Below are 26,149 nucleotides of genomic sequence, written 5' to 3' on the forward strand. Positions count from 1 at the left end.
TGAGCCACCCTGTTAGAAACAAATATGTTGAAATTGGATGGGGCTTCACGAATCCAGGAGAGCGCTATAGTTGAATCCGACCAACAATAAAAGCTGCAAGAAAATGGAACGATTTTAGAGATGTTGTATATGAGGTCAGAAAGTAGGTGTGCTGCAGCCAATTCCAATTTGGGGATTGTGAGTGTTTTTAAAGGAGCAACTCTTGATTTAGCACAAAGTAAATGCGAAGTAATAGATCCTTGACTTTCTGAGCGAACATATATACAGGCACCATAAGCGGATATGCTGGCATCGCAGAATCCATGTATTTCCAAAGACGCAGGAGGAAGCAAGACGAAACGAGGAAATTTGAGATATCTGGCAGTTGAGAATTGCGATTTATGCTCCAACCATGATGTATGAAAATTTAAAGGCAAGCTTTCATCCCAATCGAGCTTGTCTTTATGCAACAACTGCATGAATATTTTGAGTTTTGTAACTATGGGAGATATTAATCCAAGAGGATCATAAAATTTAGCGATGGTTGACAGGATGGATCTTTTTGTTGCTTTTTCGACAGCGAGATCTGTTGAGAAATTAAAGATCAAATGATCGCGACTTGGGTCCCAAACAAGACCAAGAGTTTTTGTAATGTCAGTTCCGTCGTGAAACTGAAGCAGCTTTTCTAAATCCTCTTCAGATTCGCCTTCGAGAGCGGCAGCTTCATTGGAATACCATTTTCTTATTGGGAAGTGACCACGTCGTAACAGCTCTTTGACCTGCATCCGAATTTGCGTTACTTCTTCAACAGAATCGCCTCCCGAAATTAAGTCATCTACATAAAAGTCTCGGCGAATGATATTTGCTGCAAGTTGTAGATCAGCCTCCTCGTCCTGAGCTAATTGCTGCATAGCTCGAATTGCTAAGAAAGCAGCCGGCTTAGTTCCGTAGGTCACCGTATCCAAAGTGTATACCTTGACCTCGTCATCAGGATTGTCGCGCCACAATATGCACTGCAGATATTGATCAGGATGTGTCATGCGGACACAACGGTACATCTTGCAAATATCGCCACACAAGGCAATCCTGAAAAATCGGAATCGAAGTAACGTGGTGAATAGCTTGGGTTGAATTGATGGTCCAGCCAAAAGAAGATCATTCAATGATTGGTTTGTGGTTGATTTTGCTGACCCATCAAATACAACACGCAATTTTGTTGTTGTACTATCCGTTTTGCGAACGCAGTGATGTGGCAAATAGAATTGAGGCAAAGTAGACTGCTTGTTAGAAAGCGACATGTGTTTCAAATCGAGGTATTCCTTAAGAAAGGCTGAGTATTGCAACTTTAAATCCAAGTCTTTAGCAAATTTGTTTTCGAGAGACTTAAGACGGCGTAATGCACGCTCATAAGAGTCTCCAAGAGAGTTCAAAGGAAATTTAGCTGGCAAACGAACTGAATATTGTCCAGAGCTGAGTCGAGAATATCCCTTTTGAAATAGCTGCTCACACAGCAAATCATCGTCCGATATGGAAGATGCAGATCCAACGCAATGATCTATCTCCCAAAATCTTTTCAAAATGTTAGGTAAATCTTCAACTTCTGGAGAATGGGATGCTTCTAAGTTTGATACAGCCAATGCTGAAAGGCTTCTTGATGAGGGAGCAACAATTCCACCTACGAACCAACCGAGTCGTGTCTTTTGAAGATAGGGCAAATTTTCTGCAATTTTAATTTGGCCCGCGCAAAGTAATCCATAATATAGACCACCTCCAATTAAAAGGTCTATTCGTTGGCTTTTATTAAAATGTGGATCCGCAAGATGAATGTTCAGAGGAAAATTCAATCAGAAGATTTAATGTCAAAATGCGGATGATAGCCGGTGATTGTGTTTTGTACGGCAGCAGTAAGCGATGTGTGATACGATGAATCACGAGATTTAAGTGGTGAGTGGATTAAGTGGAGTGGTGATTAAATTTAGTTGAGCTGGATTATCTAATAGAGCTCGACAAGGAACAAAAACTCCAGAGCGATTTTTGAGATAAACTACAGCTGTGGCTAGCATCACGTATTCGGTCTGATTTTCATTTTTGGGCTTAAGTGATGCAATCGATGTAGATTTAGATACAAGAATAGAAGATGAACTGGGCTGAGAATCAAGAGGAGATTGCCTAACGACAGTGCTGGTGCTCAAATCCATGTGAAGCAATGAGTGGTGTTTGGATTGGCAATGCTTGCAATGCCCAGACTTGCACTGTTGTAAGCTGTGCCCTTTATGAAGGCAGTTTAGGCAAAGATGAAGACGCTTTGCCTCCTTGTAACGCATCGTTGGAATCAAATTCAAGAATTTAGGGCACTTAAACAAATTATGGTCTTTGGCGTTGCACAATGGGCAAGAGGGGCCAGGCGAAGAGATGAGGGCATTTCGATACGGTTTTAATTTTCCCACCTGAGCGCTGGATGTTTGGGTTACCACAACGTTTTCCAAATTTTCCATCATTCGGCATCTCTTCTCTAAAAACGTTGACATCTCGGTCCATTTCGGAAGCTTGTACGTTGGCAAAGACTCTTCCCATTTTTCGCGTGTAGCTGGATCCAATTTTGAAGCGATGAGATGAATGAGCATTCCATCAGCAATTTCCTGCGATGATGCTATTGTGCTCAAAGCCCGTAAATGTGAATTAATTTTGTCGCTCAATTCACGTAGACTGCTTGCAGAACCTCTCTCAACACCTTTGAACCCAAAAATTGACCGTACGTGTGCCTGAAAGTGTAATAATTTGTTATCAAAACGTTTCAATAATAAATCCAATGCGATATCATAATTTTCACTTGTCAGCTCCAGGGATCGTATAGTGTCCAACGCAGCGCCATCTAAGCAAGATCTTAAATGCTGAAATTTCTCCACTTTGCTCAGATCCTCGAGGTTTCCAACTGCGTTCTTGAACATGGAGTAAAAATCTGGCCAATCCATGTAAGAACCGGAGAAACGCGGTAATTTGAATTCAGGGAGTCGAGAGCTGCTAGCTGAACACCGAAAAGTACTTTGATCCTCGATCACATTTCGAATTACCGTGGAATTAGCAATTAAGGATTTTTGTAAGCGATTGAGTTCACGATTTAATTTTGATCTGACACTGCAATAGACTTGGTTAAATTCGGTTCGCGCGTCAGAAGTCAACTCCAATAAGTCGAGCTTCTCTAGAGTGGTCTGAGATGCGTCAAAGTCTGATTGCATTCGAGCAGAAATTTCAATGCGCACCTCAAGATCCGACTCATCAAAATTATTTAGCTCTTCTTGAGTTAAAAAGTTGTTTAAAGCCACGATTTGCCGAAATATTGAAGACGATTTGGCCTTATAAAAATGAATGTCCCTTGATGCCACAGTAGGGTTAGTAATCTCCGAATCTCCGTAATCTCCGAATTCATTTTTATAATTTTTCGAAAAGTCTAAAAACTGTACAAAATGTATATAAGGTCCGAATGTATATACTCTTAAAGGTTAGTGAACCTTTGAAACAGTTATTTGGTCACTTCGAAATATCACGCGATAGAAAAGAACGAAAATGTATGTGTTTGTATGTATATATATGTATGTATATATATGTATGTATATATATGTATGTATATATATTTATGTATATATATGTATGTATATATATGTATGTATATATGTATATGTATGTATGTATGTTATATATATACCGAAAGCGCGGCACTAGAAACTAGCTGTATGGTATGTAAACCAAGCATATGTGATCCACTATGCACTTCTCAAAATTTTGTATTTACTTTTGAAACACGTGTTCAAAAGAATTTTTTAAAAATGTTTGAGTTTTTTGTTCGTTTAGAGCCTTTACACCGAATATGTACAAAGCGTTTTTTAATAATTATTAAAAACGATATTTTAATAATTAACCGAACCGAAAATTAGTGGTGCATCACGCCGGGGTCACCAATGTTACGAGGACTGACTGGTTTGACAGCCCTTTTTAATAATTAATATCAAATTAGTACAAACAATATTGTATAATTCTTATTTAATTTATTAACGATTTTGTTAATTATACATACAGCATTAGTTAAGTGCGCTTAGAATGTAAGTGTCGCGAGAGACAGATTAGAACAAAAAGAACGACTTACGACTGACTTGAAGAGTCCAAAGCAAAAGCGTAAGAAGCTGAGCATGCGCAAAAGCTCGTTAAAGAAGAAAGCGATAATAAAATAGTGAGATAATTGAAAGCTAATATGTGCAAGAAGTGACCGATTACAGTGGGCAAGAAAGATTATTTGAAAATGTGATTTACGTTAAAGTTTAAATTGGCAAAAGTATAAATGTTTTAGAGAAATTAAATAGATCGCTAGTTCTGCTCCCGACACACATCATGGAGTGGATATTTAAGGTCGTGAGTATTACCAAACAACAATGATAAAAACCCTTATTATGAATTACCTATATTAAAATTCTACAAAATGCCACTCGAACGTCTAAATAAAATAAGATCTGCATTTGTCTAAATTTTATATAACTATATTTGCTAATTTTATATTCAATTACTTATGACTGTTTGCTTTATACTTTACTTTTATATGCTTTATTTTACTCACTAAATATAAAGGAAAATGAAGAGTTAGAGAATGACTAGGATAATTATGCGTAGGTTAAAATTTGTTAGTTTGTAAAAGAGATTTAATGGAACCGCTTATTAAACTGAATTTATATAAATGGAATTATGATTGAAGATATATTGAAAAAGAATGAATTGTGAATAAATAGATTTAATGGTTTGTCGAGTACTTATGTTGAACACTTTCTTAAAGTAGCTTATCTTGACACGTGTCGGCGTGTATCAGTAGTATCAATATAAAGCCATTTCTTTTATTAATCGAAAGTCCAGATTTGAATATTGTTTTTGAGTAAGACGCACTTATTAAAATGTAGTAGCGTTTCGTACTATCCTAAGCTAAAAGAACCCCGACCTACGCCGAGCTAGATCCGACCATAGCAAGAGTGCGCATCCCTAGCGAGGAAGTAAAAGGTCCTCTTTATTAGTAATTACCACCCACTATTAAAAGACCAACTAGTTAAAAATCTGTCGAACTACGTACACTACACATTTTTGGCGCCCAGATGTGAAGCCCGACAAGTCCTTAACTTGTTATAGCACACTAAGCTCTAAAGTAATCCATCCACAGCTAAAACACAATTTAACTAATTCCAATAAATTAACATATTGGATTGAGAGCATCTATTTGGAAGGGAGAGTAAAACTTAGGAACATGCGATTTAATTTGAAAGAGAATTAATCGACCAAGTGGAACTGTTTCGAATCCACAGAAGCTCATCACCATACGTTCTTTACACAACTTTATTTACAATTTGTTTTTTTTGGAATACATTATACTTACTGTCTAAACATGTGTTTAGACATGATAAGTAGACAATCTATAAATATGTTCTATTTAAGGGCTGCAATAAACATGTTACGGGACAGCATAAGTGGCAACTACAGATAAGTACGATTGCAGTGGTCAATTGCCGAAGTGTCATAGGCTTCAAACATAGATTTAAGATAAACCTCAGCTGTATTGACCAACGCAGACTGCAGCGTCTTACAAGCGCTGCATTATATAATTAGATGATAAGAACCTATGTAAGAATGAATAAAAGGCGATGCCCTCGCAGTAGCGAGTCAGTTAGACTCAAACACCCGAATTGAACTTATTTAGTGTACGCATTAGTTTATAGTGTGAACATTTTGGTCCTTCGAGAAATTCTGTCGTTTTCCCCCACCAGTGGTAAGAAACACAGAAGAAAAAAACCAGCGCTTCAAAGTAAAAAGAGCAAGGTTATTCGAGTGATTCTGTTGTTTCCCCCACCAGTGGTAAGAAACACAGAATAAAAGACCACGCCTTAAAGTACTAGGACTAGAAGGTGAAACATTGTGTTCTTGCTTTTCCTTGGCTGATCAATCAGCTGTGAGTCGAGGCACAGCTAGGTCAACTGGGCGACCAATCAAAAAATCCTCCAACGGATCACGCCAAAGAATATAAGCAGAAAGCACAAAAAAGTCACAGTGATTGTTTTCCCAACATGTTGTCGGAAAGATCTGTGAAATTGATGCAAGACCAAGGAGAGCTGTAGAACAAAATACTGCAAGCAATCAAGGAAAAGGCATCTATACCAGCAATAGAAGCATTGGTAGTTCGATTTACTACTAACAACAATGCGCTGGTAAAATTGGGAGTTGGCGATCATCAATATTTTAATGATAAAATATTTATTAAAACTATGGATGCTGTCAAGGCCTACAAGGAGTCGCAATTAAAGGTAGAAACACTTGAAGAAATAAATATACCAAGTGGATCAAAATTATCTGATACCGCATCAGCTCGGAGCTCCAGTCCAGCTGATAATCTGGTTCAACTGGTGGATAGAAGAGCGGACAGGGTGAGGCAACAGATGAGTCTAATCTACGAAACCCTGGATAGTTCAAGTGAGATTGAACTAGTCAAGCAGCTGGTAATGATGAAAAGTCATTGGTCGAACGTGACGGACACACTGAAACTGCTTGAAAACAAGTATGACAGAACTGTCATTGATCAAGATGAGGCAGACATTCTGCAATCTGAAGTTGCCGCACTAGAGATGGTACTTCAAATGAAGTTGGAACAGTTCAAAAGTTCCAACTGCGACGTGCCAGAACTCCCAAAAGTGGACCTTCCAACGTTCAATGGAGATGCGAAGGAATGGCCAACATTTTACGAGCTGTTCTCTGAACTAATAGACAGCAGGAAAGATCTCAGCAACACAAGGAAGCTGGGATATTTAAGAGCCTGCTTAAAAGGAGAAGCTCAAATGGTGGTTAGCCATTTGATAACGGGATCAGCAGCTAGCTATCTGCAAACGCTATGAGAATAGCAGAAAAATATTCTCCCAACACTTCAACAAATTAATGGAACTGGAGTTCTTGCTGCCCCATGATGAGAAAAATTTAGGGAAGTTTTTGGATACTGCGACTGAGAGCATATTCATCATAAAGCAAAAAGGAAAAATAGGAAGCTCTGCTGACGTAACTTTAGCAGAAATTCTGCTGCGGAAATTTTCGCCAGAAGCCTTGCAGCTGTATGAACAGCATGTAAAAAAGGCAAGAGCTATAAAGTCCTTACAAGATGTACTGGAGTTTATTGAGCAACAATACAAGTCAGTAAATGCCATTACCAAAAATACCGCTCAGCTTGCTACAAGAAAAGTGCAAGTTAGATCGTGTGCCTTTTGCTCTAAGGATAGCCACGATATGATAAAGTGTCTCAAATTCAGAGCACAATCAATCGAAAAAAGAAAAGAATTCGTTCAAAAGAACAACATGTGCTTTAGATGCTTTGGAAAGCATAATGCTATCGACTGCAGAAAGGAAATTACATGCAATCGATGCTCCAAAAGACACAACAGCCTTCTGCATGAAGACACAAAACGCAGTATCAACAGCAATAGCCTTAAGCAAGGCCAAGACACACTATTGGCTACAGCTGTTGTTTTAGTGAAAAACAAAGCTGGAGGTTACAACGAGTTGAGGGCGCTTATTGACGGTGGATCCCAGAAGGAAGCAGCACAAATATTAAGGATTCCCAGAGTAAGGAGTACTATAGAGGTCGAAGGTATCTCCCAGACTACTCAACTATCAAAAAATAGTGTCCACCTAACGATCAAACCAAAAATTCCAAGCAGCTTCAAAGCATCAACGGAAGCATTGGTTTTACCAACACTCCATAGAGCCCTTCCCAGCAAAAAGTTCGATATTGATATTAACAAAGAGTGGAAGGGCTACAGGCTAGCAGATCCACGATTCAACGAGCCAAGCAGAATTGACATAGTGATAGGTGTGGATCTATTTCCCCTGATTATGATGGAGAAAATAAAAACCGTAAATGGAATCTTGGGACAAAAAACCAAATTTGGATGGATTGTGTCCGGATATATAACTCGAGAAGCAAAGCAAAAAATTATAAATGCCACTACAACAATGAACCTAAAGGACCTGGAACGCTTTTGGGAATTGGAAGATGAAACCGATGAGACGATTACAGACAATGCAGAATGCGAAAGAAAATTCCAAGAAAAAAAACAGGCAATGGCAAGGCTTATGCAAATGGAAAAGAAGTTTCAAAGAAACCCAAAGAACTGGGCTGCATACAACGAATTCATGAAAGAATACCTTAAGATGGGACATATGGAATCTGTAAATACAACGGGTCAAGGTAAATACTATTTACCCCATCAAGCAATCATCAGGCCTGGAAGCTTAACTACGAAGTTACGAGTAGCTTTTGACGCATCCGCAAAGATGAAAAATGGACTAAGCCTAAATGACGTTATTATAGCTGGCCCTAAGATTCAAAAGGATATATTCGATATTCTAATTAAATGGCGCAAGTGGCAATATGTTATGGTAGCTGACATTGAAAAAATGTATCGCCAAATAAAGGTTGCTGAGAAAGACCAAGAATACCAATATATCCTATGGAGAGATGATCCAAAATTGCCGATCATTGAGTTTAAGTTAACAACCGTAACTTATGGCACCTCGGCAGCACCTTTCTTAGCAGTCCGATGTCTACGAGAGTTGGCAGATCGCTTTTGCCAAGAGGATACCGTCTTAGCAGAAACAATTAGAGACGACTTTTATATGGATGACCTCATAACTGGAGCTATGAACTTCAAAGGAAATTGAGACAAGTGATGGAGAAGGCCGGCATGCATCTGCGAAAATGGGTTGCAAGTGACGAACGTATTTAACCGACTTTCAGGACGACGGTGCTACGGAGAAAATCTGCATTGAGGAGAATGAATCGATCAAAACCTTAGGACTCCAATGGGATCCGAAGAAGGATACATTTACGTTTTCGGCAGAAAAACCAATGCAAACACGCATAACAAAGCGGTTAGTGTTTTCACAGTTATCCAGAATTTTCGACCCACTAGGATGGTTGGCACATGTAACGATTCACGGCAAATGTTTCATTCAGGAACTGTGGAAGTTACCGATGACTTGGGACGTTGAATTGGAATCCAACTTAGTAAACTGGTGGATGGAATATGCTAAAGGCCTATCAGATTTAGAAGAAATTAGCATTTCACGCTGGACTGGATGCTCCAAAGGTATTATGGAGCTACATGGATTCTGCGATGCATCAGAGAAAGCATATGCAGCGGCTGTGTATACAAAAGTAGGCGGCAGAGTCACCTTTCTAGCAGCAAAAAGCAAAGTTAATCCTATAAAAAACAGGAAAACAATTCCAAAGTTGGAATTATGTGCTGCGCATTTACTAGCTAAGTTATTAGCGAAAGTGCAGACTATATGGAGCAACAAGATTACAACGCATGCATGGAGTGATTCGCAAATTACTATTGCTTGGATACAGAACAAGCGCAGCAAAGATAAGTTCGTCAGAACTAGAGTGGAAGAAATCTATAAACTAATTCGGAAGAAAATCCAGCAGACGTGGCTTCAAGAGGGATATCACCACAAGCTCTTAAAATCTGTGAAATTTGGTGGAGAGGGCCGAATTGGCTATCTATAGATGCACAACACTGGCCCACTCAAAAAGAATCGGAAATTGTTGTGGTATCCACATTGATAAAATCCGAATATCTGCAAAACCATCTTTTATCGAAGTATTCATCGATCGACAAACTTCTTAGAGTAATGGCGTATGTATTACGCTTCATAACAAAGCTGAGAGGAAAATCGCAACAGCCGTCACATCTTACGGTAGAGGAATTAAAGCTAGCGAAGATTGCTGTGGTAAAGATACAACAACAGCTAGATTTTGGACACGAAGTCAGACTACTCAAGAACAAAAGACCATTAGACCCAAAGAGTAAGTTACAGGCGCTAAATCCTTTTTTGGATAGTGATGGCGTACTTCGAGTTGGTGGACGACTACAAAACGCAATGATACCGTATAATGTAAAACATCCAATTATACTGGATAAGTCACATTTGACTTGGTTAATTGCAAAGGATGCTCATAAAGAAACTCTGCATGGCGGAATTAACATTATGAGAACTTATATTCAGAGGGAGTTCTGGATATTTGGCATACAAAATTCCTTAAAGAAATATTTAAGGGAATGTATTGTATGCCTGCGATACAAGCAAGAGATGTCCAGTCAACTGATGGGAAATTTACCAGTTTATCGAGTAACGGCTGATTACTCGTTTCAAAATACTAGAATCGACTACGCCGGACCGTTCCAGATTCGCTGCTCAAAGGGAAGAGGTCAAAAAACTTATAAAGGATACATTTGTGTATTTGTTTGTATGGCAACAAAAGCGATACATCTGGAAGCTGTTAGCGACCTTTCATCAGACAAATTCCTGGAGGCTCTTCGACGGTTCTTTGCAAGACGAGGCAAGAGTGAGAACATATACTCAGATAATGGAACAAACTTCGTAGGAGCTTCAAGAGTGTTGGACAAAGAATTTGTAGCTGCCATTAAAAACAATAATGAGTTAGCACCTACACTAGAAAAAGAAGGCATCAAGTGGCACTTTATTCCCCCGGGAAGCCCCCACATGGGAGGTTTATGGGAAGCCGGTGTAAAATCAGTGAAGCATCACCTTAAACGAGTTATTGGTGAAAACAGCTTTACATATGAAGAGTTTTCATCGCTGCTATGTCAAATCGAAGCAGTGCTAAACTCGCGCCCATTAGTCACTGTAAGGAGCGAAAACGATGGTGAGGACATATTAAAGCCGGGTCATTTTCTGGTGGGAAGACCTCTAATTGGAGCTCCTGAACATTTTGACGAAAGTAAGACAATCAGCTCTTTGGATAGATGGAAGCTTATTCAACGCATCAGAGGTGATTTTTGGAAGAAATGGAAAGAGGAGTATGTGGTGTCATTGCAACAGCGAACCAAATGGCGGCAAGTAAAGACAAATCTGAAGGAGGGACAGCTGGTTCTTATAAAACATGAGAATACTCACCCTGCAAGATGGCCAATGGGAAGAATCATTAGTACGACTAAAGGACAAGATGATAAAGTCCGAGTAGTCACGGTCAAAACAAACGAGGGGGAAGTAAAAAGATCGCTAAATAAGATCTGTCAACTTCCTGTTAGCGAAGCAAAACCAGCTGGAGCTGCAACGCCATCTATAACGGAGTCAATGCAGCTACGCAAGGACAAGAAGCTTAGGCAGCGAGTTCCAAAAGACAAAAGGAATGGCACTGGAAGCATATCTACTGTGCTATGCTGTTTATTGATATTGCAAGCTACAACTGCGACAGAAAAATCGGAACCTCAAAAACAGGCCAAAGAACTTGGGAAAATTTTCGACATCGACGCAAAAGCTGCAGTTATGGTGAACAAAATTGGTAAAATTGAAGTCGCTACATCCAGTTGGCAATTATTGTTTTATTATGACATGCAAGCCTATTTTGATGTCATAAAACAATCAGAGGACTTCCTTGAAAAATCACGCTTGGTTTGCAAAAAAATGGGAGACTACAAGGACTACTGCGATTTCTTCGGCACGACAATACGGACAAAAATTGACAACATAAAAGAAAAAGACAAAATACTACGGCACCGTACCAACCGAAAGAAAAGGTTTATACTGTTCTTTGATATCGGAAATGCAAATATAATACAGGAAAATATGCAAACGATCATAAAAAACGAAAAACATCTAATGGAATATGTTGACAATCAGACCTCGGTCATCAATGCCACGGAAGAATTAGTATGAGCAACTACGATAGAACCGGAATTTGGGAAAACTGACCCAACAAGTCAATATTATTGCAGAAACCATGAAGGAGCACTTTATGGTATATAAGGAGTCAATTAAATTCCTTATGTTATCAAATCAAGTGCGAAACTGGATTGAAGAGGCAGTAAGCCTACAAGCAGCAGCGATCTCAATGATAACGGACATTAGTGAAGGAAGAATTCATCCTACACTAATTGCGCCTAACAAAATGCTGGAGGAGCTCGAAAAAGTTAAGAAAAAATTAGGGCGAAAACAAATGCTACCGGGTGGAAATTCAGTTATACAATTACCACTGATCTATAAACTGATGAAGGCACAAGCTATGTTGAAGGATAATGTCCTATTCATTGAAGCAAAATTGCCGATATACAACAATCAGGAAACGGATCTCTTTGAAGTAATCCCAATACCACTGTGGACAAACGGAACAAAGCTTATTCCGAAATTGAATTCTAAATATTTTGCGTTCAATACAGACATAAATACATATCACCTAATGCCTGAAATGGAAATTAACCAATGCAGACAAGAGGATTCGACAACATGGCTTTGCGAAAGTAATTGGGCATGGAAAAACGCGGAAGATCACTCTTGCGAAATATCTCCATTGAAACCAAGCAAGGCACACTCATGCGAAATGATGGAATTCCAAGGCAATTCGTTCATCAAAGAGATAAGTGGATCCAACCGTTGGCTATATCCGGAGGCAACACATAAATGAGAGACAACTACTGGCCGTACATTTCTCCCCGCATTGGTTTATAGTGTGAACACTTACACTTCAATAAGTCCGTATATTGTCCGATTTTCAAGTATATAAAAGCATGTGGCAATAGACCAGCTACAATCCACTAACAAATAGAGATACAACTAAGATTCTGATAGAAGTGATCGACATAAAGAAAGACAAACCAAATAATTACAACATATCTTAACAACAATAATATGGCAGCCAAGAATATTGCAGGTAATGCAGTTTAAGTTTCACAAGGCGTTGAAAATAGCTGTGCCATATGTAAAGAAATCTTAGCACCAACCGTTTTGTCAGCAACAACATCGTGCAGGCATACATTTCATAAAAAGTGCATTATAAACCACTTTAAAAGTACAAAAACATGTCCAATTTGCAATGCAGATTGCAACGAATCGAATTTATCTCACTCTAATAACACTCTGTTCGCTGAATTAGATGCTGCAACAGCTGGCACATCCGGCGTAAGCGAATGTCAAGATAATAATGATATTTTCCCATCAAGCAGAAATACCAGATCAGGCAGGATCCGATGTACACCTCCTAGACGAGGAGTGTCTACAAGAACTACTTACAGAGGAAATTTGGATAGGATCTTAACAGAACCTCCAACGACTTCCAGTATGGCTCTTAGTACTCAACCAGAGTTGATGAACTTTATACAGTTTACTGTTAGCCAACAACAGGCTCAACTCATGGATAACCTTACCTCTTATTTAGGGAAGACTATAGAGACATCTATTAAAAGTCATTTAGACAACTTACAATTATCTCAGCCCACACATACAAATTATACACCTGACAATATCCAACCAAATACAGATTTGAGCAGGAACGATTCCAATCAAAATCGGTATTCTCAGATCGGTATTCTCAGAATTTAGACAATAATGTAGAAGAAAGAGGCGGAAACAGGAGCAATGCAAGCTCATATGTTAGCCCGGAAAAAGTATCAGGAATTATTCAAAAATGGGGATTAAAGTTCGATGGTAGCAAAACAAGCATCAGGATAGATGAATTCATTTACAGGATATTCTCACTTACCAAACAAAATCTAGGTAATGATTATGGACTTCTATGTGACCATTTGTACCTTCTGTTTGCAGGAAAAGCAAGCGATTGGTATTGGAAGTTTCATCGAAACAATCCAAATTTCGATTGGAAAACATTTTGTGGCGAATTTAGGAAGAGATTCGAAGATATAGAGACAGATTATGATATTATGATAAATGAAGCATTTGAAGATTTCCAGGAAACCATGGAACGGTTGATTGATAGACTGCAAAATGGAGTTTTCGAAACACAATTAGTTGAGTTATTGGTTAGAAATTCGAAGCCTAGCTTACATCATGAGTTGCTGCATCTTAAAATCCCAAACAGAACACAACTCCGATACGAAGTGCGCAGGCATGAACAGTTTAAGCCAAAACCCTATCGCTATTGCGTGGCAGATATAACCACCGAAGAAGAGGAAATAAGTTTAGTAAGAGTAGGTGAAGCAGTAAACCAAATTCAACGTCGAAATACCACAACTTGTTGGAATTGTGACAAACAAGGCCACAGATTCGATGATTGTATGGCTAAAAGAATTATATTTTATTACGGCTGCGGACTTAAAGAAAAATACGACTTGTCCAAACTGTAATCCGGGAAACCGACAAAAGGATGTTTCTCTGAGCAACAAGATACATCCGTAGATTCAGAAGTTGCTAAGTCAAAATCAACCACTGAAGCCTGTGAATTTCAGGAGATAAAACCGTTAGGTCAGCCTGATATTCATTTTTCCTTTATACCCTTACACATAAGAATTCAAAATTACAATAATAAGCGTAGAGAAATATTTGGTAATGTAGATAGTATAGGAACTCATTTAAAACCCAGACGATCTACTAGCCGATTGAGAGAATTTTGGAAGAAGGTTCGTCGTGACCGACAGAAACTTATTTCCGCTATAGTACTTAGCTCTGACCAAAGACTCTATACGGATATCAATATAGAGGGTCAAACTTACAAGGATTTATTAGTTTCTGGAGCAACAATAAGTTGTGTAGGCGGATTAGCTGCTCAGAACTTCCTTAAACACAACAACGTAAAAAAATGTTCTGGCGAAATTCGCGCTACGAACGGAACAAAACACAAAGTAATGCCGTATAGAAATTCATTAGTAAATTGGCACCCGTATTTATCCCAGCTAAAGTTTATAAGAAACGTAGCTCGTACTACTATGAATTAGAGGATGAGAGAGGAAAGAATTTAGGAGTATTCCATTTGAAGGATATACAAGCTAGAAAACAAGAAGTTTCTTCAGATAAGGCTTCCTTGAAATAGTCTCGTTACCCTTATCTGTGGGTGTAGTAACCAACTTAACTTTACACTGCAATAACTCTTCAAGACACCCTCGCCCTAAATTATAGCAGCTTTTGTGTAACCCAAAAAGTGAGAGAATTGTCTTAGACCAATCAGGACAGAATATGATCGTAAGATTGTACAGTTAGGAAAAGAAAAGCTATAGCAGCGACCACCGGCATGCAGCTTCCCAGAGCTTAATTCATTATCGGATTAAACCTCGTGGCGAACGCTCACAATTTTTGACGCTGCCCATTTAAACTGCACATACACGTGGAAGTATAATTTAATTATATACATCCAATCATATATATCCAATAAAAACAAGAGTGGGATATTTCAATAAATTTCCGTGTGCGATTTGTGTGAAAGTGGCAAAGAGATTCGACCCCAAGGCGTAAGGAAGGCCAGGCCTATATAAGAGCATTTGGTTGCTCTACAGCAACATAACCTTCAGCCAACAAGTTACGCAACCGGCCACCTGCCGAATGATAACTGGCCAAATATATTGGTAGGCTAGAGGTCATCCAGATTATTCAGCTGTGTAGAAGTTTAGACGACCGGATCAGATATAATTATATTTGGACGTCATCAACGTTACGCATGGAAGATAATCTCCTATGACCAACGGAGGTCTAACTTTGTGATTCCGTCTTATCGCAGCGCAGTGTAGCAGCCAGCGATCTCCTAAGGTCTTATCGCTGCAGTGCTGCCGTTATTTCGTGTTTTGGTTTGATTCTTTATTTTCTTTTGTATTACCAGTAATACTCGCAGATTGACGGCATTTGAATAGGAATTTTAACTTAGAACCTTTAAAGTTTGACCTACAGCTCGACAATGTCAACGTGAACTTGGGCCCAACTTTACGCACATCATGGAGTGGATATTTAAGGACGTGAGTACTACCAAACAACAATGATAAAAACCCTTATTATGAATTACCTATATTAAAATTCTACAAAATGCCACTCGAACGTCTAAATAAAATAAGATCTGCATTTGACTAAAGATTATATAACTATATTTGCTAATTTTATATTCAATTACTTATGACTGTTTGCTTTATACTTTACTTTTATATGCTTTATTTTACTCACTAAATATAAACGAAAATGAAGAGTTAGAGAATGACTAGGATAATTATGCGTAGGTTAAAATTTGTTAGTTTGTAAAAGAGATTTAATGGAACCGCTTATTAAACTGAATTTATATAAATGGAATTATGATTGAAGATATATTAAAAAAGAATGAATTGTGAATAAATAGATTTTATGGTTTGTCGAGTACTTATGTTGAACACTTTCTTAAATATGTGGTAGAGTTATTTTGAACTTGGCCAAGGGACAATATAAATATTTTAAGTAGCATTGTCATGGTAGGGAGGGTAAAGACTTAGGGAATTATTAACATCCAAAATTCCCAATACTTATCAGAATCTGTAGCTTATCTTCACACGTGTCGGCGTGTATCATTAGTATCAATATAAAGCCATTTCTTTTATTAATCGATAGTCCAGTTTTGAATATTGTTTTTGAGTAAGACGCACTTATTAAAATGTAGTAGCGTTTCGTACTAAGCTAAGAGAACCACGACCTACGGCGAGCTAGACCCGACCATAGCAAGAGTGCGCATCCCTAGCGAAGGAAGTACAAGGAACTCTTTATTAGTAATTACCACCCACTATTAAAAGACCAACTAGTTAAAAATCTGTCGAACTACGTACACTACATGCTTTCGCTTAAGTTAGTCTTACGACGGTCCAAGAATTTCACCTCTAGCGTCGTAATACTAATTCCCCCAAACTGCTTCCATTAATCATTACCTCTTGATCTGAAATCCAATGAAAGCAGAACAGAGGTCTAATTTCATTATCCCATGAACAGAATAATCAGGCATTTGAAGCGTGCTTTAAGCACTCTTATTTGTTCAAAGTAATAGTACCGGCCCACAATAACACTCGTTTAAGAGCACTAATGCAGGTTTTTAAATAGGAGAACATATGAAAAAATACAAGTATTTAATCACATATAAGAACTCCACCGGTAATACGCTTACCACAATTGTAAGTTGTACTACCCGCATGAAGCACAAGTTCAACTACGAACGTTTTAACCGCAACAACTTTAATATACGCTATTGGAGCTGGAATTACCGCGGCTGCTGGCACCAGACTTGCCCTCCAATTGGTCCTTGTTAAAGGATTTAAAGTGCTCATTCCAATTACAGGGCCTCAGATATGAGTCCTGTATCTCCCCGAGCTGGGAGTGGGTAATTTACGCGCCTGTTGCCTTCCTTAGATGTGGTAGCCGTTTCTCAGGCTCCCTCTCCGGAATCGAACCCTGATTGCCCGTTACCCGTTGCAACCATGGTAGTCCTAGATACAACCATCAAAAAATGATAGGGCAGACATTTGAAAGATCTGTCGTCGGTACAAGACCATACGATCTGCATGTTATCTAGAGTTCAACCAATATTACGATCTTGCAATCGCTTGGCTTTAGCCTAATGAACGCACATGTTCCATAAGGTTGATGTTTTAATTGCATGTATTAGCTCTAGAATTACCAAGTTATCCAAGTAACTGTTAACGATCTAAGGAGCCATAACTGATATAATGAGCCTTTTGCGGTTTCACTTTCAATTCGTGTGTACTTAGACATGCATGGCCTAATCTTTGAGACAAGCATATAACTGGCAGGATCAACCAGAATAATCAATACAAATATTATAGATTTCCATTTTATATAATTTCATTTATTTTATCATATTGAAAAATAATTCAATATTTTGCCTTTGGGTAACATTTTAAATCTCTTTTAATTCGATTACGGCCATTTTTATATTGCATTCGTATTCATATATTCCATTATTTTTTTATACTTGTTTCACCATTATTAACAAGTTCATATAATATAAATTTCTATAATTGTGTATTTATATTATACATATTATATTTCATTCTAAAATATCATTTTGTTTCCAACATACATAATTATTGTATCCACACATGTACAATTTTTGTTTAACCAATATAAATATTGAGTTAAATCATTTGCAATTGGATGATAAATTTAAAATTTATCTTTATCCATATAACTCTCTGGTAATACATACCGTACATTTCTATATTAAAAATTTTGTAATCTTTCCATCAGGTAATAAATATAAATATATATATTATACCGTGGTAACGGTATAACTTTCCAACTTTACGGCAGGTAATATAATATATTATTAAATAAATATCAATAAATTTGCCTGCCTCCAAAAATTAACCATAAAATATATATATATATATATTTTTTTTTTTTTGTTCTAGCTTTTTATTTATTATTTAAAATCTGTCCTAGTGGACAATAATTAAATGTTATGGGGGAAACATTAGCGTAAGGGGAGTACTTCGAATGTACTTGGATAGGGGTTAGGTATAATCATTGATGGGTAAGGTCAAGCGGGTGCATTCTCTGCAGGCGTCTTAGGGATTGGTTATTGTCTAGGAGGTTGATAGCCAGGTGGTTGGGGTGACACTCCAGTCTTCTGGCGTATCTCTCGCTGTGTCGGTGAATCTCGTCTACCACCCATGGAATCCCGAGCTCCTCGTGGATGACAGAATTTTCGTGGTAGGGATGGGCATTGGAGACTATTCTCAGGCATCTGTTCTGGAATCGCTGGATCTTCGTTCTATGCGATGCACTTGTAGTGCCCCACAGCTGGATTCCGTATGTCCATATCGGCTTGAGAATAGTCTTATGATTTCTATATTAAACATTTTGTAATTTTTCCATCATGTAATAAATATATTTTTTTATATAAAAATATGCCTCCAAAAATTAATGATAAAACTTGGCTGTTGTTTCAACGATATTATTTAAAGTCGTATATTCCTATTAAGCGCGGAGCCAAGTCCCATGTTCATAAGAACTGAGAAACAAATTTGTACGGAGAATAATATACTTTATATGTAAGTAGCCAAATTTAAATCATCATGATCCGAAATATATATTTCGAATAATAACATGAGGTCGGCAACCACTGCCTACCTATAGTAGTTTTTAAAGCCGCTGTCCTCAAAGCGGGTATTTTCAATTCTGTTTGCCAACACGTGCTATTCTCTTATATATTACATTAAGATAATATCCGAATAATACATTAATTTTTCCTTTATTCATATATAAATGAATTATTTTTTCCATTATTCATATGATAAATGCTCATTTTCATATGTTTTATATTTAATTTCCTTATATTATTGTCAAAATCATATGAATACATAAGTTTTGAACAATACGAGAGGTCGGCAACCACTGCCTACCTATAGTAGTTTTGAACAATCTGTCGATCAGAGTGTCGTTTAAACTACTATTACCTCTCACTTATATGGGTTTTCTCTATAATACTAAGAGAATATAGGAGTATTTCTGATTTTTTTCCTTTATACATATAATAAATATTCATTTTTATATGTTTTAAAATTAATTTCGTTATTTTATTGTCAAAATCATATGAATACATAAGTTTAAATACGAGAGGTCGGCAAGCACTACCTACCTATAGTAGTTTTTAAATCCTATATACATACATAAATATTCCTTTTCATATGTTTTATATTTAATTTCCTTATATTATTGTCAAAATCATATGAATACATAAGTTTTGAACAATACCAGAGGTCGGTAACCACTGCCTATCTATAGTAGTTTTTAAATCCTCATCGCTAGGCAAATTAACGCCCTGCAAGAAGGACCTCAGATTAAGGGAGACCAGCCATGTAGCGCATTCTGAGGCCGGTGAGATCAAGCGCAAGCCTGCGCGCCAGCCCCAAAAGGATGAACTGGACGTCACGCCCAGCACCAGCGCAGCCTCGCGACGCAGACTGTCAAACAATCAGTTTGCCATGCTCTCGAGCGAAGAGGACGACGATGACGATGATGACCAAGGCACCCCAGACGGAGAGCCTGGACCCGCTGCTACCAAAACCCCGGAAAAACACAAGCCTACCCTGAGGATCTTCAAGCCTCCCCCGATCTTCATCCCGGACGTGACCAACATCTCGGCTTTGTTAAAAATGATTACGACTCTCGTGGGTCCCAGCAAGGACTTCTCGTATAAATCGGAGCCCAACAACAACGTGCGAATAATGATGCCTGACAAGGAGTCTTACTCCGAACTCCGGATGCAACTAGTGTCCCAGAATAAAAGGCATCGCACCTTCCAACCCAAGGACGAGATGGCCTACAGAGTCGTAATCAAGGGATTACACCACACCGCTGATCGTGCTGAAATACAGGATGAACTGGAAAAACTAGGGCATAAGGTCAGAGACCTGCACAATCATATTGGCAAGAAAACAAAGGAACCACTTGGGATCTTTGGAACCCGCTAGTAATAACAAGGAGGTCTACCAGATTAGGAGACTGTGCAGATCGGTTGTCACCATCGAGCCTCCCAATAAATTTAACGACGTGCCGCAATGCTTTAGATGCCAAGGGTTCGGACACACCCAGCGCTACTGCTTCCATGAGCACCGATGCGTGAAATGTGGTGCCCATCACGACTCCAGGACATGCGCTAAAAAGGAGGACGAGAAGGCATGCTGCTTTCACTGCCAAGCCGACCACCCTGCTTCGTTCAGAGGATGCCCTGCTTACAAGAGGGCTAAGGCACAGCAAGCCCCCAAACCCAGACCGGTCACATCTACCAGCAAGCCCTGCACCGTCCAGATCCCAATTATCTCCAATATGAGCTACAAAGACGCGCTCAAGTCCTCCCAAGTGCCACAGCAAACTAATCCAACCAAACCCGCCAAACCCCACCAGAAGCTCCGCAATCCAGTAACCTGGAACAAATGTTTGTCCGATTTGAAGGAATTGTAGAAAGGATGATGGAGAAGATGTTCTCGCAAATGACGCAGCTTGTTGCTTCCATCCTCAACGCCAAAACATGCAAATAAGTCTTAATATAGTCCTTTGGAATGCTAACGGCCTGCAGAGGAGCAGAGCCGAGGTAGAATACCTCATCAAAGCTGACGTCATAGATATACTCCTTGTATCAGAAACCCACTTTTGTCCCAGATCCCATTTTAGCATCAGCGGCTACGATGTCATCCTCGCCAACCATCCATCTGGCACGGCGCGCGGCGGAGCAGCCATGCTCATCAGGAGTGGCATCCAGTACACGGAGATACCTGCGTTCCAGGAGGAATGGGCCCAGTGTGCCCTGGCCAGAATCTCCAGCCTACAGGGGGACATAACTATTGGAGCGGTCTACTTCCCCCCCAGACACTCTGTCGCCGAGACTCATCTACAAGAGTTCTTCGAGTTCCTTGGACCTCGCTTCCTAGCAGCCGGTGACTTCAACGCCAAACACTCTTGGTGGGGGTCCCGCTCCATCAACCCAAAAGGCAGAACACTCCACAGATTCCTGCAGTTATTGTCCACTAGGACAGATTTTAAATAATAAATAAAAAGTTAGAACAAAAAAAAAAAAAAAACTAAATTGATGACAAAGCATTTGGCAACTTGACTTGATTTCTTTAAGTTATTTATTTCTTTAATATAATAGGTACAATATCATATGCGTCACTAAATTGATGACAAAGCATTTGGCAACTTGACTTGATTTCTTTAAGTTCTATAATATGATGCGTCTTGGCAACTTGACTTGATTTATTTAAGTTATTTATTTCTTTAATATGATAGGGACAGTATCATATGCGTCACTAAATTGGTTTTTTTTTTTTTTTTTTTTTTAGTGTTACAGTATTTTTATTTACATCTTACCAGGAGGGCAATCAATTAAATTTTGTGGTACGTTGGCGGTTATGTAGATTCCCTAGGCAATCTTATATTTGTTAGCTAGGGTCATCAGAGGATTCCTTTAGGCGATCAAGGCTCTCACTGAAGAGATGCACAACGCGGCCGAGTTCGCCAATCCTCCTCCTCCAACCACCCTGAGAACACCTGAACGAGATCTTCACCTCTGGTCTCCGGAAATTGCGGCCTTCGTGGCGAAAAAGATGCGCCTCAGACGAATCTGGTTCTCCTCACGCAACCCAAGGGACAAAGCAGCGCTCAACAGAGCCACCAAGGAACTCAAGGACAAGCTGTGTCCTTGAGGAGCTGGAACCTGGTGACCGCAACACAACCTGTGGCATGTCACACGTCACATCAGGAGGCCTGCAAAGAAGGCGTCGCCGGTGCGCAAAGCGGACGGTTCTTGGTGTCGTTCTAAAGCCGAAAGAGCTGAAGCGTTTGCAGATCACCTCCAGATTGCATTCACCCCATTCGACAGATGCACTGATGAAGAGCTTGCTGCCACCACCAGGTTCCTAGAGAGTCCATCTCCACCTAGCCTGCCAATAGAGCCCGTCACTCCAGAAGAGGTTGCGCAGCAGATCACCTCCCTAAAGGCCAGCAAATCCCCAGGACTGGATCGCATCGATGCCACATCCCTTAAAATGTTGCCACCTCCCTGTTCCCAGTTGTTGGCTAACATTTACAACAGTTGCTTCTCACTAGGGTACTTCCCGAGAACATGGAAACGTGCAGAAGTCATACTTATACTTAAACCTGGAAAACCTGAAGCCAATCTTGCCTCTTATAGACCAATTAGTCTACTGGCAATCCTCTCCAAAATACTCGAAAGAGTATTTCTGCGCAGAGTGATGCCAGTACTGGATGAGGCTGGACTGATCCCCGATCACCAGTTTGGCTTCAGGCGATCCCACGGAACACCCGAACAATGCCACCGGCTCGTAGCACGCATCCTGGATGTCAAGCAGGCGTTCGACAGAGTGTGGCATCCCGGACTCCTCCACAAACTCAAGTCCCACCTTCCCAGTTCCCACTACGCTCTACTCAAATCGTATACTGAAGGAAGAGAATTCCAAGTGCGATGCTGATCCTCAACCAGCACGCCAAGGCCCATACGAGCCGGAGTACATCAAGGCAGCGTCCTTGGTCCCATCCTCTACACCCTGTTTACAGCAGACCTTCCTATCATACCCTCCCGTAACCTCACGATAGCCACATACGCAGATGACACTGCGTTCCTCGTCACCGCAACAAACCCTCAAAGAGCGTCAGCCATCATCCAGAGGCAACTGGATGCACTGGATTCATGGCTGAAACGTTGGAACATCATGGTTAATGCTGACAAATCCTCCCACACAACCTTCTCTCTGCGCAGAGGAGAATGCCCCCCGGTCACACTCGACGGCAACACCATCCCTACTACCAGCACCCCCAAATACCTAGGGCTAACCCTGGACCGAAGGCTGACATGGGGCCCTCACATAAACAGGAAGCGTATCCAGGCTTACATACGCCTCAAACAACTCCACTGGCTTGTTGGCAGAAAATCCAAACTGCGTGACAATCTCAAGCTGCTCGTCTATAAGACTATTCTCAAGCCGATATGGACATACGGAATCCAGCTGTGGGGCACTACAAGTGCTTCGCATAGAAGGAAGATCCAGCAATTCCAGAACAGATGCCTGAGAACAGTCTCCAATGCACACCCCTACCACGAAAATTCTGTCATCCACGAGGAGCTCGGGATTCCATGGGTGGTAGACGAGATTCACCGACACAGCGAGAGATACGCCAGAAGACTGGAGAGTCACCCCAACCACCTGGCTAGCAGCCTCCTAGACAATAGCCAATCCCTAAGACGCCTGCAGAAAATGCACCCGCTTGACCTTACCCATCAATGAATATACCTAACCCCTATCCAAGTACATTCCAAGTACTCCCCTTATGCTAATGTTTCCCCCATAAAATTTAATTATTGTCCAATAGGCCAGATTTTAAATAATAAACAAAAAGCTAAAACAAAAAAAAAAAAAAAAAAAATCGATCAGAGCGTCGTTTACACTACTATTACCTCTCACTTAATACTAAGAGAATATAGGAGTATTTCTGAATTTTTTCCTTTATACATATAATAAACAGTTTTTTGACAACTCTCGTCGTGTGCTGACGTGCCTACGAATAAAGTGTTTATTTTCCGAGTGATTTTCGCTGTGAAAAAGTTAACCTGAAATCTTTAAAAACGTACAGACAGTTGGGCCAAGTCCTGGAGTGCGTTTGATACAGGAACGCAAGTTCATGCAAAGTGTCCTTTGGCTGCAGATGGTATTTAACTTAATTGCAAAAGTGCACGTAGCTAGTAAATCAGCTGACTGGACCTTCAAGCCTCCCCCGATCTTCATCCCGGACGTGACCAACATCTCGGCTTTGTTAAAAATGATTACGACTCTCGTGGGTCCCAGCAAGGACTTCTCGTATAAATCGGAGCGCAACAACAACGTGCGAATTATGATGCCTGACAAGGAGTCTTACTCCGAACTCCGGATGCAACTAGTGTCCCAGAATAAAAGGTATCGCACCTTCCAACCCAAGGACGAGAGGGCCTACAGAGTCGTAATCAAGGGATTACACCACACCGCTGATCGTGCTGAAATACAGGATGAGCTGGAAAAACTAGGGCATAAGGTCAGAGACCTGCACAATCATATTGGCAGGAAAACAAAGGAACCACTTGGGATATTTTTCACCAAACCTGGAACCCGCTAGTAATAACAAGGAGGTCTACCAGATTAGGAGACTGTGCAGATCGGTTGTCACCATCGAGCCTCCCATTAAATTTAACGACGTGCCGCAATGCTTTAGATGCCAAGGGTTCGGACACACCCAGCGCTACTGCTTCCATGAGCACCGATGCGTGAAATGTGGTGCCCATCACGACTCCAGGACATGCGCTAAACAGGAGGACGAGAAGGCAAGCTGCCTTCACTGCCAAGCCGACCACCCTGCTTCGTTCAGAGGATGCCCTGCTTACAAGAAGGCCAAGGCACAGCAAGCCCCCAAACCCAGACCGGTCACATCTACCAGCAAGCCCTGCACCGTCCAGATCCCAAATATCTCCAATATGAGCTACAAAGACGCGCTCAAGTCCTCCCAATTGCCACAGCAAACTAATCCCAACCAAACCCGCCAAACCCCACCAGAAGCTCCGCAATCCAGTAACCTGGAACAAATGTTTGTCCGATTTGAAGGAATTGTAGAAAGGATGATGGAGAAGATGTTCTCGCAAATGACGCAGCTTGTTGCTTCCATCCTCAACGCCAAAACATGCAAATAAGTCTTAATATAGTCCTTTGGAATGCTAACGGCCTGCAGAGGAGCAGAGCCGAGGTAGAATACCTCATCAAAGCTGACGTCATAGATATACTCCTTGTATCAGAAACCCACTTTTGTCCCAGATCCCATTTTAGCATCAGCGGCTACGATGTCTTCCTCGCCAACCATCCATCTGGCACGGCGCGCGGCGGAGCAGCCATGCTCATCAGGAGTGGCATCCAGTACACGGAGATACCTGCGTTCCAGGAGGAATGGGCCCAGTGTGCCCTGGCCAGAATCTCCAGCCTACAGGGGGACATAACTATTGGAGCGGTCTACTTCCCCCCCAGACACTCTGTCGCCGAGACTCATCTACAAGAGTTCTTCGAGTTCCTTGGACCTCGCTTCTTAGCAGCCGGTGACTTCAACGCCAAACACTCTTGGTGGGGGTCCCGCTCCATCAACCCAAAAGGCAGAACACTCCACAGATTCCTGCAGTTATTGTCCACTAGGACAGATTTTAAATAATAAATAAAAAGTTAGAACAAAAAAAAAAAAAAAAACTAAATTGATGACAAAGCATTTGGCAACTTGACTTGATTTCTTTATTTCTTGATTTCTTTAAGTTCTATAATATGATGCGTCTTGGCAACTTGACTTGATATATATAAGTTATTTATTTCTTTAATATGATAGGGACAGTATCATATGCATCACTAAATTGGTTTTCTTTTTTTTTTTTTTTTTAGTTTTACAGTATTTTTATCCGCCCAGGAGGGCAATCAATAAATTTTGTGGTACGTTGGCGGTTATGTAGATTCCCTAGGCAATCTTATATTTGTTAGCTAGGGTCATCAGAGGATTCCTTTAGGGAATCCGGAAAGGTAGGTCAAGTGGGTCGTTTCTTCGGAGTCTTCTGCGCTGTAGGCTGTTGTCAAGTGGGTTGATTGCAAGTTGGTTCTGATGGTTCTACAGCTTCTCCAGGTGCCTCCTGCTAGCTTGCCTCCTGTAGCGTGCTTCCTCTGCCCAGAAGCCATGTAATGGAGCGGCATTTGTGCCTCATGAGTTTTACTTTTTACCCTATGTGGTCCTTCCATATGAGACGCTTGTCCAGGGTTAGTCCCAGGTCTTGGGACTTGGCCTTCGCATTGGACGGTATGTTGGAGCCGTTAAT

Source organism: Drosophila erecta, unplaced genomic scaffold (genome assembly GCF_003286155.1).
Source record: "Drosophila erecta strain 14021-0224.00,06,07 unplaced genomic scaffold, DereRS2 tig00000321-arrow-arrow-pilon, whole genome shotgun sequence".
NCBI classification, from domain to species: domain Eukaryota; kingdom Metazoa; phylum Arthropoda; class Insecta; order Diptera; family Drosophilidae; genus Drosophila; species Drosophila erecta.